Raw genomic sequence first — 16,984 nt, 5'->3', positions numbered from 1 at the left:
CAATTTAAGACGACACGGCTACAAGATGCAGTAAGTCAGAATCTCCATTTCAACTTTGGTCAAAAGTGCAGACTTCAAACTATATACCAGTTTTTTAATTGTGTCGATGGGCCACGTAAAACCAGAGTTATGATAAAAAATGCACACAATATTTTTTTCTGAACAAAACAGTGGTGTTTACTACGGAGCCCCGCAGGGGACATGGGAGGGAAAAAAATTAAGACGGACTTTTGCGAGATCTCGCAAAACAAACTCGGGATCTCACAAAAGTTTTACCTGCATTCTTCGGAGGCTGCCAGCTTGAAGCCGACCAGGAAGTCAAGGCACGATGTGCCGGGAAAGCGGTGTTCCTCCCGGCTGTAGTAGGTCTCGACCTCCCGTTAGCTTCGAGATGGTGGGTGTCAGATCTCAGAAAACATCGGAGCACTTTTGCAAATATGTGATGTCTTGTAAACTGAGCAGATATCTGACGTTTACACAACTATATTCACGCATCAAAATATCTTAAAAGTTTATTTTGTGACCCAGAAAGAGTAATATTACAACTAAGTAGCTGCCGCCATTGTTGGAATTCAACTTTTGCGAGATCCCGAGTGTGTTTTGCGAGATCTCGCAAAAGTCCGTCTTAATTTTTTTTTCTCCCATGTCCCCTGCGGGGCTCTGTAGTTTACAGCGGGAAGAACGGTAAAAACGGCATTTTCTACAGACAGCGCTAGCAAACACTCTCCGCTTGCGAGTGAAAAAAGAAAAAGAAAAAACACCCCTTTCCCTATTCTTGTTCGATTTTACCATGTCAGCCAGTCAAAAAAATGACAAGGCAACCTGTGACATTTGGTTGTTTAGGGAGAAGGGGAAGTTTTTAGGAGTGACACCCGCGACGGAAAGCGGGCGAGTTTAGTGTGTTTGGAGGCTATACTATAGTTAGTTTGTTGTGTAGTTATTGTTTTGCTGCTGAATTTCACATTTTCTCCAAAAAACTCCCTCAAAGGCAGATTCCAGTGTAAACGCTGTTCCCACATGGAAAACTGGACTGATGCACCTCCTGTTGTCAGACCTGCAGGGTTTAGGCCTTTGGTGTTCTCCTCTGCCTTATACTGAACACAAAATACATTTTTTTGGACTGGCACGAATAATTTGTGTGCCTTCTTATTTGATACAGCACACCTGATTGTTCTGTAAATAGATTTAAATGGTTATATAAAAAATGCCTGAGGCCTTGGCTGCATTTTTAGGTAAATAGTACCATATAACTTTGTTGCTTGCAAAACTTGTGCATAATTTTTAGAAATGTACAATTTCTATTTGCATTTCAAGTTATGAAAATGATTCGTTAAACATTCGTTTGTGGGTTTTACAGTAAAAAATATAACTTTTTTCTACTTGGATTTTGAATTTTTTGTCTGAATTTAGATCAACTGTGCTAATATAGTGTACCAAAATGAAAAAATAACTTTCAGATATTTGAGGTTGTGCTGAAAATAATGATACCAAACAAGGCAAGAAAAACATATTTTAAAGGTGAAATATAGAGGTAAAACCAAAAGTAGTCAAAAATGGCCAATTATACCCTGGACCCCAGAGGGTTAAACATGTAGGTTTTTAACAGCTTTTTAAAAGAAATGACTGAGTCCACAGATAGATCTCAAACTTAAAGGGAATGAGTTCCAGATTCTGGTAGGCACTGATACAAACACTCTGTCACCTTTTGTTTTTAACCTTGTATGCTGGACAACTAGCAAGCCCTGGTCACAAGACCTCAGGGACCTGTTGGGGCGATAAGGAAGAAGAAGATCACTGATGTAAGTTGGAGCTACACCATGCAGGGCCCTATAGGTCATGATTATAATCTTAAAATGGATCCTGAACTTGACAGGGAGCCAATGCAGTTGAATCAGCAGGGGAGTGGCATGGGAGTATTTGGGATGCTTTGTCAGAAGCCTGGCAGCAGCATTTTGAACACCCTGCAGTCATTCCAGGGAGGCGTTACTTAAGCAAGTAAACAAGGAATTACAATAATCTAAGCGAGATGAAACAAAAGCATGAATAATCATTTCCAATGCGGAGCGTGACACAATGGGGCTCAGCTTAGCAATATTTCTTAAATGGTAAAAACAACAGCGAACCAAAGATTTAATGTCTGTGTCCAGCATCAGAGCTGGGTCAAAAGTAACACCAAGGTTCCTAATGGAGGGTTTAATATAAGAAGCAAGAGGGCCTAGAATTTTTAACCACAAGGGGAACAAATTTCTCAGGAGCAAAGATAATGACTCCTGTTTTATCAGCATTTAGTTAAAGGTAATTATCAGCCAACCAATCTGTAATGGAATCTAAGCAGGACTGCAAGATTTGGAGCTTAGAAACATCAGGTGGCCTAAAAGAGATATATAGCTGAATATCATCTGCATAACAATGATATGAAATATCAGAAAAAGAGCTAAGAAGTTGCAGAAGAGGGAGTAATTACAACAAAAACAATAACAGTCCCAAGACAGAGCCCTGTGGCACCCCATAGGCGAGAGAGCTGACGGAGGATCTGAACTTAGAGGAAGCCACAAAGGAAGATTGTTCAGACAAATAGGATTTAAACCATTCCAATGCAGTACCCGATATACCCACTCAGTGGGTTTAATCTATCTAACAACATATGATGATCAACAGTGTAAAAGGCAGAGGTCAGGTCCAGCAAAATCAAAACAGTGCACTCTCCGGCATCATAATTCATCAAAATATCATTAGACGCTCTAAGAAGTACAGTTTTGGTAGAATGAGCCTTACGAAAGCCAGACTGATATTTATCAAGAATGTTATGTTCATATAGAACAACCGTGAGTTGCTTGGCCACAACCTTTCTAAAATCTTGGCAATAAAAGGAAATTTTGAGATGGGTCTGTAGCTGGAATGCAAAGAAGCATCAAGTTTGGGGTTTTTTAAAAGTGGGTGAATGGCAGCACTTTCACAGTAAACCGGGACCTGACCAGAGAGCAGAGATGCATTAATAATTATAAGAAAACTAGTACCAACGGACTTAAAAACATTTTTAAACAAAGACCCTGATAAAATATCAAGGGGGCAAGAGGATGATTTCATTGAAGTGACCAGCTTCGACAACTCAGGACACTGAGTTGTTGAAGCTGGTAAAATTGGAGCAGGTAAATGGTACATAGAGGGAGAGTCTTCATTTGAAGAGATTGGGACAGCAGCAGTGACCGGAATGACAATATCCCTAATAGTGTCAAACAAAACCTTGGGGTTACCTCTGCTCCTGGAGACTAGGTTTGAAAAATAAGCAGCCCTTGCATCACAAATTGAAGCATTAAAAGAAGCTAAAAGGTCTTTTAAATGAAGGAGTTGAACCTGTAAACGAGTCTTTCTCCACAAAGAAACACCATGCAAGAGCCATCAGAGCATTAAGCTCTCCAAGAAACCAACCCTAGGAGACCCTCAGATGCCCCAATGCCCCAAGCCCATAACTGCCCCCCCCCCCACATACACACACACACACACACGAAAAAAAAAAAAAAAACTAAAGCAGGACAAAACCACATAGTTATGGGGCAGTTATGGGTAGGGATGGGTACCGTGCCATTATGGCACTGGTTCTGACATAAACGGTAGTAACCAGACCGAAAAGCAGCACACATTTCAGTGCTTTATTTCGGTGCTTTTTCCCCCTGAGATGTCACACACTTTGGATTCTAGCCAATCATTTTACCTTTGCAAGCGTAGTAGGCGGGCCCAGGTACGTACGTTCTTTTAGAGCAGAGCTACAGATTAAAAATGCCCAAGGCAAAGCAGTCAAAGTCTGGGTGTACTTCAAACTGCAAGCCTGCAACAAGTGCTTTAAGGTGATACTTTGCAAAGGAGGTAAATCCTCGAATCTGATGAAACACTTGGCGACGTATAGCATTTTGTTAAAAGCCGAGAAATGCGCCGTATTTGATAGCTTGCTGCGAGACCTCACACCGGGCACATCTACTGCGGGTGGGTTGCCTGTTATCGGACCCGGAGTTAGCAACATCCCCCAAAAACACGAAGAGGAGAGTCCTGGACCCTAGCCCTGCCACTGTAGCAGAAATGATGAGGATGATGATGGCAGCAGCAGCCTTTCTTCTCTGCGTGAGTAGCTTAATGTTATCCGTGTGTAATTTACGTTGATTAGGCTAACCACGTTATTACATTAATGCACGTAAGGTGAACTCGCAAACACCGTTGTAGTTACATGAAGCTGTCTTCTTGTTTGATGGCAGATACTCCCTTCACCCTGGCCAAAAAGACTAAAATGACCAAAGAAAAAGTGGAAAACAGCTAAACATGAGAGGTTTTTGGACAAAGTTTGTGTTTTTTCCATTGATTAAGCACTGCTTCCAGCCAAGAGTGATTCGATAAATCCCCTATAGCTGCAGAAAAGGCTGACATTGTTATATTTTTACAAAAAAACAGCTGAACACGAGAGGTTTTTGGACCAATTTTATGTTCTCCATTCTTTAAGCACCGGTTTGAGCACTGTTTAAGCACCGGCACCGTTTCAAAAGTACCGGTTTGGTACTGGTATCGGATAAAACCTAAACGATACCCATCCCAAGTTATGGGTACAGTAGATCCATTATAATTTAAAGGAGTACATTTCTTCATGATCTTCAATGTTTTTATGAATATTGGCCAGATTTAACAACCTTTCAGATTCCAATTTTCTTTGTTGAAAAACTGTAAAATGCTTTACATGTTGAGTGCATATTACATGCTGTTATCAGATATAACAACTGGAATAATGTTCAACCACATATATTATGACTTCTCATATGCATTTTGCACAATTTTTTTTTCAATCCCTTTTATGGCCTTTGTTTTTTTGTTTTTTTTTAAGACAATGAGATCAGTGTGGTTGAAGACTAATCACAGTCATCAGTACAGCCAATCCGTCTTGCCCTCTTACCATCGCCAGTTCCATTGTCAGACCATCCATCGTCCCCAGCTTCTACCTGTTCATCAGATTCAACTATTATCCACAAAAGTACAAAGAACAGGAACAAGGGCCTAGGAGAGCTTGATCGCAATGAAGCAAAGCAGGTTAAAAGCAAAGCCTAAAGCAATTTCCAGTGCTTAACTGCATTTTACAAACACTAACTTTTTTGTGTAATTTGCTTCAGTTCAATCAGTATAAATCTTTTTTTTTTTTGGTGTATACTGTCCTGAGGCCAAACCCAAAGGGTAAGGAAATTTTCAATGAAAACGACAAAACTAAAACACTGTGACATCCAACTCGTCAACAAATGGTCAACATACTGGTTGCAGATATGATAGAATCACATGGCTAAGTATTCTTTGATGATCCTAAAAAAGTTGTCAAGTGAGCAGAATAGCAATACACTTTTTTTGTTTTTGAAAGGAGGATTCCACCCATAAGTGCTCGGACTAACTATGCACTGGGGATTGCAACGCTTTTTCCATATCTCCAAGATCTTTACTCAAAAAATGGTTATGTAAGTGTTATCTCTGAAAAGCAACATCTCTGTAATTTATGCATGTTGTTACAGTGGTACCAAATATGCATTCCTTTGTTCCATTTTTTGTTGTGTATGTTTTTTTGTTTGTTTTTGTGTGTGACTGATTTGCACGCATGAGCAGGACCATTACTATGATCTGGAGGCCAATATTGGCTATCTTGCTTGGAGACTCAAGACTGTCCAACGCAATACCTATGATGGTGCTAGTGGGTGTCCCAGGCCAAACTTTCAGGACAGTCCAACAACCCGAAGAGAATCTTTGTTTGTTAGAGGACGACTTTTTGGTGAGGAGTGCAGAGAGGCTCTGTCTGTTATTACACACTCAACAGATAGGTCTGTGCTTAAAGAGAAGATGAAAGCTACTTTTGAATACAGACAGAAGCTGGTTCATGACCCAGATGGAACATCATCAATCTTGGATGTCTTCCCTCATTTCCTTGAAACACCGGGGTTGTTGAGTATATTTATAGACATTTCATTATTATTAACCTTTATTTTACCAGGAAAAGTCCCATTGAGATTAAAAACCTCTTTTTCAAGGGAGTCCTGGCCAAGAGGCGACAACATGTTAAAATTACAAAGTTACATACATTCATGATATGAAACCAAAGATAACATTTTGCCCAGAACACTTAAGTAACCAGTATTTGGTTGCTGTTTTGTCTTTTTAATAGACTGATCAGGATTTTACAATGATGCTTGTAGATGAGGCCTCTGGAAGATTTCTTGCAAAGTGGCCTTCATATTTCAAGCAAAAAATCATCAGAGAAAGCCAAAGTCTTCCATCAAGTCATTGTGTTGAGGAGTTACGAACATCTTTTGATCCAGAGGCTTCAAATGACTGGGGTAAATTAGGACAGTATTTCAGTATATAAAATACTTACATTTCCCTTTGTCTGTCCTAATACACTTAACTGACTGCAAATAGACTGAAGTAATTTATGCATCCTTGTGGTTTAAGCATTTTCAGAAATCTCATCATTTAACTGCTTAACAGAATTTCAGTTCATCTTTAACCTTTTGTCTCAAATATGCTTTTTGTCTTTAAGGCTGGGAGAGTGATATGGCAGCTCTTCTGTTGTTGCTGCATCTCCTGCCCCCAACATCAAAAGGCCACAAATAAAACCCCCGCAAAAACAAAGCTCTTCACAGGCAGCCAATCATCTTGTAAGATTTGTCAAGGTATGCTCTAATAGCATTTTTTGTAAACACTGTTTACAATTAATGATTTTTCGTAAATGGTAAGCCACAAGATAAAAACAGAAATGATGAAATTAATTAATTATCTTTTGTGTATTTGATATGAAATCATGCTGCATCGATAGATATCGAAAGATATCAAATCTGTTGTCGCTTTCCTTTCCAAAAGAAGTTAATTGACAGACATGGGTTCAGTACAATGTGAACTTCAAAAATTCAATTAGATTCAATTCAGTTTTATTTATACAGCGCCAAATCACAACAACAGTTGCCTCAAGGTGCTTTACATTATACAGTAGACCCTACAATAATACATACAGAGAAAAACCCAACAATCATTTGACCCCATATGAGCAAGCACTTTGGCGACACTGTGAAGGACAAACTCCCTTTTAACAGGAAGAAACCTCCGTCAGAACCACGCTCAGGGAGGGGCGGGGCCATCTGCTGTGATTGGTTGGGGTGACAGAAGGAAGACAGGATAAAGACATGCTGTGGAAGAGAGACAGAGATTAATAACAGATATGATTCAATGCAGAGAGGTCTATTAACACATAGTGAGTGAGAAAGGTGACTGGAAAGGAAAAACTCAATGCATCATGGGAATCCCCGGCAGCCTACATCTATTGCAGCATAACTAACGGAGGATTCAGGGTCACCTGGTCCAGCCCTAACTATATGCTTTAGCAAAAAGGAAAGTTTTAAGCCTAATCTTGAAAGTAGAGATAGTGTCTGTCTCCTGAATCCAAACTGGAAGCTGGTTCCACAGAAGAGGGGCCTGAAAACTGAAGGCTCTGCCTCCCATTCTACTTTTAAATACTCTAGGAACAACAAGTAGGCCTGCAGAGCGAGAGCGAAGTGCTCTAATAGGGTGATATGGTACTACAAGGTCATTAAGATAAGATGGGGCCTGATTATTTAAGACCTTGTATGTGAGGAGCAGGATTTTGAATTCTGGATTTAACAGGAAGCCAATGAAGAGAAGCCAATACAGGAGAAATCTGCTCTCTCTTTCTAGTAAGTAAGTAAGTAAGTAAAATTTTATTTATATAGCACATTTCTAGATAAGGGATCACAAAGTGCTTTACAAGGTATAGACACAGATTAAAAAGACGAAGTACAATCAAAAGTTAACAAAATGAAATTTTGAAAAGATGTGTTTTTAGCTGTTTTTTAAAAGTAATCAGTGAAATAGCAGATCTTAAGTTCTGAGGAAGAGAATTCCACAGTCTGGCGGCCACAGTAGCAAAAGCTCGATCACCCCTAGTTTTCAGTCTCGTATACTTAATAACAAGTAGGCCCTGACCACAAGACGTCAGAGACCTACTAGGGGCATAGGGCTGTAAGAGTTCAATGATGTATGATGGTGCTTGTTCTTGAAGAGCCTTAAATGTGAGAACCAGAATCTTAAAGTGGACTCTGAATTCGACAGGGAGCCAGTGTAACTGTATAAGCAGCGGTGTTATATGTGAGTATTTCGATGTTTTCGTCAGAAGCCTTGCTGCAGCATTTTGGACAGTCTGCAGACGCTTCGGGGAACTCTTGTTTAGACATGTAAACAGTGAATTGCAATAGTCCAGTCGTGATGAAATAAAAGCATGAATAACAATCTCCAGTTCAGTATGAGCTATTATGGGGCTCAATTTAGAAATATTTCTTAAATGATAAAAGCAAGACCGAACCAGAGATTTGACGTGAGTATCCAATGTAAGAGCAGGATCGAAGGTTATCCCTAGGTTCCTGATAGATGGTTTCACAAACGTTGAAAGGGGACCAAGAGCATTCATTATGCTGGGTACATGTCTGTCTGGAGCACATAACAGGACTTCAGTTTTATTTTCATTTAGTTGGAGGAAATTGTCGGCCATCCAACCTTTGATGGTTTCCAAACACACATTTAAAATCCGCAGTTTAGAAGCATCTTCAGGTTTAAAAGATATATATAGTTGGATGTCGTCTGCGTAGCAGTGGTAACAAATATCCTCAAAAGGGCTCAAAATATGCTGGAGAGGAAGTAAATAAATTAAAAACAATAATGGCCCCAGCACAGAGCCTTGTGGCACACCAAAGGACAGGGACGTAGAAGATGACCTGTACTTAGAAACTGCCACAGAAGAGTATCGTTCACAGAGATACGAGGAGAACCACTCTAAGGCAGACCCAGATACACCGACCCAGTATTTCAGCCTATCAAGCAAAATATAATGGTCAACGGTGTCAAAGGCCGACGTGAGATCCAACATTAAAAGAACAGAACACTTACCCGCATCGTTTTGCATCAGAATGTCATTAGAAACTCTAAGAAGGGCTGTTTCAGTAGAATGAGCTTTACGAAAGCCAGACTGAAATTTATCAAAGATGTTATATTTGTCTAAAACTGCTGTAAGCTGCTTAGCCACAATCTTCTCTAAAATCTTAGCAATTAACGGTATTTTTGAGATCGGTCTGTAGTTGCTAGTGAGAGATGGGTCCAGCATAGGCTTTTTTAACAGAGGGTGTATAACAGCAGTTTTAAAATAGGCAGGAACTTAGCCAGATCCCAAAGAGGTGTTAATTATAGTGAGCATACAGGGACCAATAGAGTAAAAGACATTTTTGAATAACGATGCGGGTAAAATGTCGAGTGAACAAGAGGATACTTTTGTTGCACTAACTATTTTTCCCAGTTCGGCTAGTGAAACAGGTAAAAATCTTTCTAAAACAACAGGCCGAACTGGCGTAGGAACTGACAGTGCAGATGCTGATGGGGACAATTTTTTCCTTATATTGCTAATTTTTTCTAAAAAGAAAGCAAGAAATGTTTCACAGTCTTCAGCAGAAGAAATAATGGCAGCAGGTAGAGCAGGAGTAATGATATCAGTAATAGTATCAAATAAGACCTTAGGATTACCTCTGCTCTTTGCAACCAACTGAGAAAAGTAAGCAGCCCTTGCATCTCTAATAGCATTGTTAAAAGAGGCTAAAAGATCCTTTAAATAAAGGAGATGAACATTTAAATGAGTTTTCCTCCATAACCGCTCAGCTTTACGACAATTACGTTTTATAGAGCGGATGTTATCATTTAGCCAAGGTAGGGACTTGGAAACAGGCACAGGTCTCATTTTAACCGGACAGATTTCATCTAAGATCGAAAGACAATGATCATTAAATAGATCTGTTGAGAAATCAACACCGTTTTGTGGGGATAGTGTTAAATTAAAAGCATCTGAGAACTTCTGCGCTGTGGAGGAATTTATAATGCGCGACATAACTGTCCGGTAAACAGGAGACATAGGCTCGTGAAAAGACATGTTAAAAAGAATACAATAATGGTCAGAGATAAAAATGTCCTTAGAACAAATACAATCAATATTCAAACCCAAGGTAAAGACAAGGTCCAGTGTGTGACCTTTGTTATGTGTGGGGCCGGACACATGCTGGATAAAATGAAAAGAATCCATAATGTTGATAAAACCCCTGGCAAAGAGGTCGGACTCATCATCAACATGTATATTGTCAGGACTCTTGCTGCAGCATTTTTGATTAACTGAAGGCTTTTCAGAGAGTTTTTAGGACTTCCTGATAATAATGAATTACAGTCATCCAGCCTGGAAGTAATAAATGCATGAACTAGCTTTTCAGTGTCACTCTGAGACAGGATATTGCACAGATGGAAGAAAGCAGTCTTACATATTTGTTTAATATGTGCGTTGAAGGACATGTCCTGGTCAAAAATGACTCCAAGGTTCCTCACAGTGTTACTGGAGGCCAAGGTAATACCATCCAGAGTAAGAATCTGGTTAGATATCATATTTCTAAGATTTTCAGGGCCGAGTACAATAACCTCAGTTTTATCTGAATTAAGAAGCAGAAAGTTAGCGGCCATCCAGGTCTTTATGTCTTTAAGACATTCCTGCAGTTTAACTAATTGGTGCGTGTTGTCTGACTTCATGGACAGATAGAGCTGGGTGTCATCAGCATAGCAGTGAAAATGTATGCTATGTCTTCTAATGATACTGCCTAGGGCAGGGGTCGGCAACCCGCGGCTCCGGAGCCGCATGCGGCTCTTTAGTCTTTATTTTGCGGCTTGGTTTGGGAAAATAAATTATAAGTATTTAGCTGAAGTGTATTTTATTTGTGTTTAGTTCTTTTTTTAACTTGTAGTTCTAAATTGAAGAATTATTGTGATTTTGAAATATAAAAATAAAATTATATCTTATTATTTTTTCATCGCTCAAAATAAGCGTCACACTCGTGGAAGCCGGTGTACCCGCCGAAACGCTATACATTTATCGAGACTTTCAACCCCAGGTAGGCCAAATATGGATCTTCGGATCCACATTACGTCAGCAGCTGTTCTCCACCGTGAACTATGTTAAAAACAAACACCGCTCACGCCCCACAGATGACAGCTTACAGTCCTGCGTAAAGATGAAACCCCCGATTTGCAGACACTGTGCGCAGAGGTTCGGGACCATAAGTCTTATTGTAAACATATCACGGCAGACCCGACGATGTTTGCATGAACATGCTTTTCAGCATCTCTTTATTGACTGCTTTTCACACACGGTTGCTGTACGCATACAGCTGGCTGTAGCTTTTCAACAGCAGAGAGAGCACAGATTTTAAGGTGATGAGGTGTGATTGCGGGTGCCGGTCAGGTGCGTCCGCCTCCCCTGCAGCGGCGCTGCAGACCACGCCCCGCCACACACATTAACCAGGTAAAATACATATTTCGGCAGAATTTTGCAAATATCTATTTTTTTTTAGCAGCATAGTGCTTTTTTTCAATTATTTTTAAAAAGTCAGGTCAAGGCTCCAAAAGCCCAAAGGCGATATAAGGGTGGCGGCTCACAACAGTTTTTGTTTGCTGGATCACTTTAGTTCAGCTGGGTGTCTTTCCTTTTGTTATATTTCTTTAAGAGTTCAAAATGTGTTATTTACATGAATAAAATGTAATTTTCTCTTTAGCACTTCATGGATTTCATAAGCAACACACCTTAGTTGCTCTGTGGATTCTTTTAAAAAGCAGTTAAAAACTTTTCTTTTCAAACAAGCCTTTTGTTGATCTACGTATTTTATAATCTTTCCATTCTTTACATTTGATCTTTTACATTGTGTATAATGTCTATTGATTGTATTGTTTATTTTAATATTTGTGTACAGAGCTTTGTGACTGCCTGTCTGTGAAAAGCACTTAATAAATAAACTTTACTTACTTACTTTAGTTGTTCACACAAAGCATAAAGGTGAAAAAAAATATATATATACAGTGTTATCTTCATTTGAGATTTCAAAAAGTATTTGCGGCTCCCAGTGTTTTCTTTTGCGTGGAAACCGGGTCCAAGTGGCTCTTTGGGTGTTAAAGGTTGCAGACCCCTGGCCTAGGGGAATCATGTATAATGTAAACAGAATTGGTCCTAGCACTGAACCTTGTGGAACTCCATAATTGACCTTAATAAAGCATTACTGTGTTTTATTCTACTTGGATCCATTTGTGTTAAGACGGGTTACTTGCTTGGGCCCATAGACCTTATATGCAAGCCAAACAGATGAAAAAATGTTGTTACTCATGACTGAAATGTGCTATTCAAGTTCCAGGAAGGAGTCAGCCTCACTACTTTCCTGGAGAAAGCTGAGACCAGGCAGCCCTTCCTTCTCTGCATTGGTGAGCAAAAGAAGAACATTCAGTGGTTCTTCATCGTTGTAGACCAGAAAGCTATCCCATGTGATCCTCCAACTTCAGTGGCTGCTTTTGATGGGCTATTCAAAGCACACTTTGTCTTCAGCCTCTCATATGATGAAGCTCTTTCCAGTTTTTACACCTTCATTCAAATCACAATCTACAACATTGATGTTGGAAACACAAAAGAAAGACCTTGAGTCAAGGAACTGAGAGCCCGTCTGCTGCGAGACCGTTAAAATGCCCACAAGGTCCACACGCTTGTAGGAGGGTTTAAAAAAACTGTTTGACAATGTCCAAATGCTTTGTTTGAAAAACATACCACAAAAATTGTTCAGCCCTTGTCAACATTTAAAATGTCATCATGGTTTATATCCAAACAAAAATCTGCGTTTAAAATGTGGAGAGCAGGGATGTTTTTCGTCTTTTTGTACTTACAGTGGCTTTAGAAAACATCTCCATAATGCACATAGTCGTTGTCAAAATAAACATGTAGGGATGGAACAGGAAGTTGTCCAACAAACACATTCTCAAGGAGACTTTTTTAGTGATCAACCATCTACTTCTGCATCTATATCACAGGTTCCCACTGTTATTTCACAGGACTCGCTTGTTGGAATGTGTGGATCTACTGTTGCTCACTTCTGGTCTTACTGAAAGTGCTGTTCAAACAATAATTTGTTCTGTTGAGGAAGTTGTCAGTCATGTTCAGAGTCAAGCAAGAGAAGCAGTACTCCAAACATTTTTCCCTGATAGTAAGGAATCAGACATTTACAAAAGAGTTGAGCACAATTTAAACCAATTAGATAACCCCTTTTCAAAATGTAACACTGAGAAAAAAAGACAGAAATATTATGATGAAAAATGGGAAATTGTTGAGCCTAAATAATTTGTACTTGGTGTAAGATTGGATACACGTAGACATAGAACTACAGGTATTTGTCAGAGACAAATACATGTATGTGCCCATTTTAGGTACGATAAATTTAATTTTCAAAAATAAAGAAATTAGATAATGCTTCTTGCATGAGAAACAAACACAAGCTGGGTTATACAAAGACATTAACAATGGATTATATTTCCAAAACCATCCTCTGTTTTCACAACAGCAACATGCTCTACAGATTATACTGTATTACGATGATTTTGAAACTGCCAACCCATTACATTCGAAGAAAGGGATCCACAAACTGGGCTGTATGTATTTCACTATAAAAAAAAAACTCCCACCAAAGGTTAACTCTGTGCTGATGAATGTACATCTAGCTGCTCTTTTCTACACAGAAGACTTAAAGAAATATGGTTTTGAAGAAATACTAAAGCCTTTGATGGATGACTTGAACATTTTAGAAACTATAGGTGTAGTGGAGATATTGAAGATAGGCACGGCTGTGGCACTCACTCAGTCTTTGAGCACTACGGTCACCCCGGTGTGTCGGCCAGAACACCACTTAAGGCCAAATTGTCCCAGAGTGCGAAAGAAGGAGGGAGCTTGAGGTTCCGTTTGAGGCACTTTATTGTCACCACTTAATTTCTGGGGTTGTAAACACAGCGGGTGTACATAACTGTGTGTCTGGGTGTGTGTGTGTGTGTGGTTTCCTACAAAGGAAATAAACAAGGGAAATAACAATAAATAAAGAGAATAGACAAGTCAAATACTCAAATATAAACATAATACAACATAGTTAACATAATCAAATATAAAGATCAGAAAAATATAGTACACTTCAAACTGCTCACACCATGCAACTAAATAGCATTAGTGCGAGGTTAAGCAACCGTCAGTACACAGGAACTACTTCCGATAGTTATACAAAATAAAAGCGTCCCCCATTATAATCCGCTATAATGCTCTTATTGTGAAGGGCAAGCGGGACGCCATACTTCCGGTCGAACTACGTTCGCTATTTTCTTAATCCACGTACCTAATTGTTCGCTACAAACTCCGCTACTTCAAAGTAAACAATCACAAGCATCACATACAACATACAGAGAAGGTCTGATAACACAGGAACGACATTATGGACATACGAGTGACCGTACATGCGTCAAGAACCGGGGTAAGCTAACAACATAAGTTAGCATATGAAATGAGGGTGAACTCATGCGTTGCATGCGTGGCCTACCGCTCCAACTATGGACTGCATTAGCTCCTAAATGGTAACGTACTACAGTACTAACACAAACAAATGCAGAATATAACACAGGTCACTACTTACTTGTCATTTACGCACACCTAACATGCCCCAGGAATCAGTGCACCCCCTCCAGACCAACACTGCCCATCCGCCATTAAACTGCCCACCTTACTAACCGGATGATGTCACTAGAAGGTGGGCTGGCCCAAACAGACAGAAGACCGAACATTACATGAACCTATATAAACTTATAAACACCAGTAAAACTATTTTATGAACTTTGGGGCCTTTTATACAATAGGAATCCTGCTTCCCTTTACTGAAGAGCCAGTGTTTGGTTCTGTTGTTCAAGTTACATGAGACAATCTTGCTTTAAATGGCTTACTAGGTTGTGTTGAATCGTTTAGTACAACACACTGGTGTAGGTTTTGTTTAGTAAACAGGGAAGAAATTCAATCTGTGTTTAATGAAGACAGTTCTGACCTTGTTCTGTGCTCCAGAGGACTTCATATTGAACACTGTAATGCATTAAGTGTAGACCCTGCTCTCTCTTCCGTCTATGGAGTTAAAAGATCTTGTGTGCTCAGTTCATTGGAATATTTTCCAGCACTGACAATTATGCAGTTGATGTAATGCATGATTTATTGGAAGGAGTTGTGCAGTATGAGCTCAAACTTTTTTTTGTAAATGGCCTGTATTTGTACAGCGCTTTACTAGTCCCTAAGGACCCCAATGCGCTTTACACTACATTCATTCATTCACCCATTCACACACACATTCACACACTGGCGATGGCAAGCTACATTGTAGCCACAGCCACCCTGAGGCGCACTGACAGAGGCAAGGCTGCCAAACACTGGCGCCACCGGGCCCTCTGAGCACCACCAGGAGGCAACGGGTGAAGTGTCTTGCCCAAGGACACAACAACCGAGACTGTCCGAGCCGGGGCTAGAACCGGCAACCTTCTGATTACAAGGCGAACTCCCAACTCTTGAGCCACGATCGCAAATACATGATCAAAAATGGCTACATCTCCATTAGCATGTTACTTGACAGGATACAGATTTTTAATTGTGGTTTTGTAGAGTTAAAAATAAACCAAGTGGGTTAAAAATAGATGATAACAGCAAACACTTAGGTTTAAATGCCCTTCAGTCATTATGTATCCTACACAATACTCCACTCATTTTTGGAGACATAGTTGAGCGGGACAATAGCTACTGGAATTGTTGGAATTGTGTTGTCCCCAGTCCTTACTGATGGCATGATATGTTACTTGAAACATCTGATCTGTGATCACGATAACATGTTTAAAAACTTGTTCCCTGGTAGAAAATTAATTTGTAAACACCAATGATTCACTATCCAAGGTGTATTAAGAAAATTGGCCCTCTTATCAGTGGCGTGTCTAGAAAATCTTTGTTGGGGGGGCCAGGTAGGGGCACAGATTTGGAGAAGGGTGGCAGATGTAATTGGCAGATAATGTTTAAAAAAGATTCTACCAACCGTTAACCATAATTCAATAACCCTGTAAACCTAATAACCAAATGCACTTTTAACTCTTATTAGAATGAGATTTTGACCACTACGGTGCAAAGTTTTTAGATACTGCGTTGATAAAGTACAAGAGATACAATCAGTGCTTTGTCAGTGTTTACTAAGCATTCAAGGACAGCAATATTTGCATAGTATTTTTACTGACATATAGTGCACATATGTTTTGGGCAAAAACATTTTTGAATATTAAAATACGAACATTTGTAACAAACAATTGACAAATTAGCCAATGCAAAACTTTATCTGCCTGTTAAAAAAAGAAGATAATCTTCTCACAGACTGGTGTTTGATTTTGAAACAGGAAAAACGTGGGGAAACAACTGAAAAGACTAACATTTGAATAAAACCTGAAAGCAAGTAAATACTTTCTATGCTGCCTTATGGTAAACTTTGGTAATATTGATAAAGAACAACACTGGCTGATGATGAAATACAGTCAGCTGGCATGGTGACACTGCCAGTATTAACCTGCAGGGCTGGACTGGGACAGAAAATCGGGCATTTTGACTAGAGACCGGCCCACCAGGTATTAAAGCCATAAAGACTTTGAATGAAAACAAATGCTGTTGTGACAGTCCCATATGGAAAAGAAATAGTAAAAACTTATATGACTTAACTCATGAAAGTGGCCACTTTCATGAGTTAAGTCATATAAGGCTTACATGATTTACTCATGAAAGTGGCCACTTTCCCATTACTTTCATATATTGTTTTAGTAAGTATCCAAAACATACAAGATTCATTATATAATCTTTCAAGGGATCTTATATCTGTTTTTACTCTTGTATGCTTTTCATACAAGTTTGACACAAGACAGATACAAACTTTATAAAATTTATATATATCTTTTCCATATGTACACTGTCTTGTTGGTATATGTATGATTTCTATACATTTTACGTCAGATAAAAACTTTGGTTGTA

General features: G+C 39.4%; 1 pseudogene; it reads left to right on the top strand.

Annotated features, from left to right (window-relative positions):
- Window positions 1-5,617: 5,617 nt before the first annotated feature.
- LOC146624966 (uncharacterized) lies at window positions 5,618-12,566 on the top strand (annotated as a pseudogene).
- Window positions 12,567-16,984: the final 4,418 nt, after the last annotated feature.

The sequence above is a fragment of the Diplotaxodon limnothrissa genome, linkage group LG9 (genome assembly GCF_057381915.1).
Source record: "Diplotaxodon limnothrissa isolate DT_005_m linkage group LG9, D_limnothrissa_male_GT1.1, whole genome shotgun sequence".
Taxonomy (NCBI): domain Eukaryota; kingdom Metazoa; phylum Chordata; class Actinopteri; order Cichliformes; family Cichlidae; genus Diplotaxodon; species Diplotaxodon limnothrissa.
This window is presented reverse-complemented; position numbering and strand designations above follow the sequence as displayed.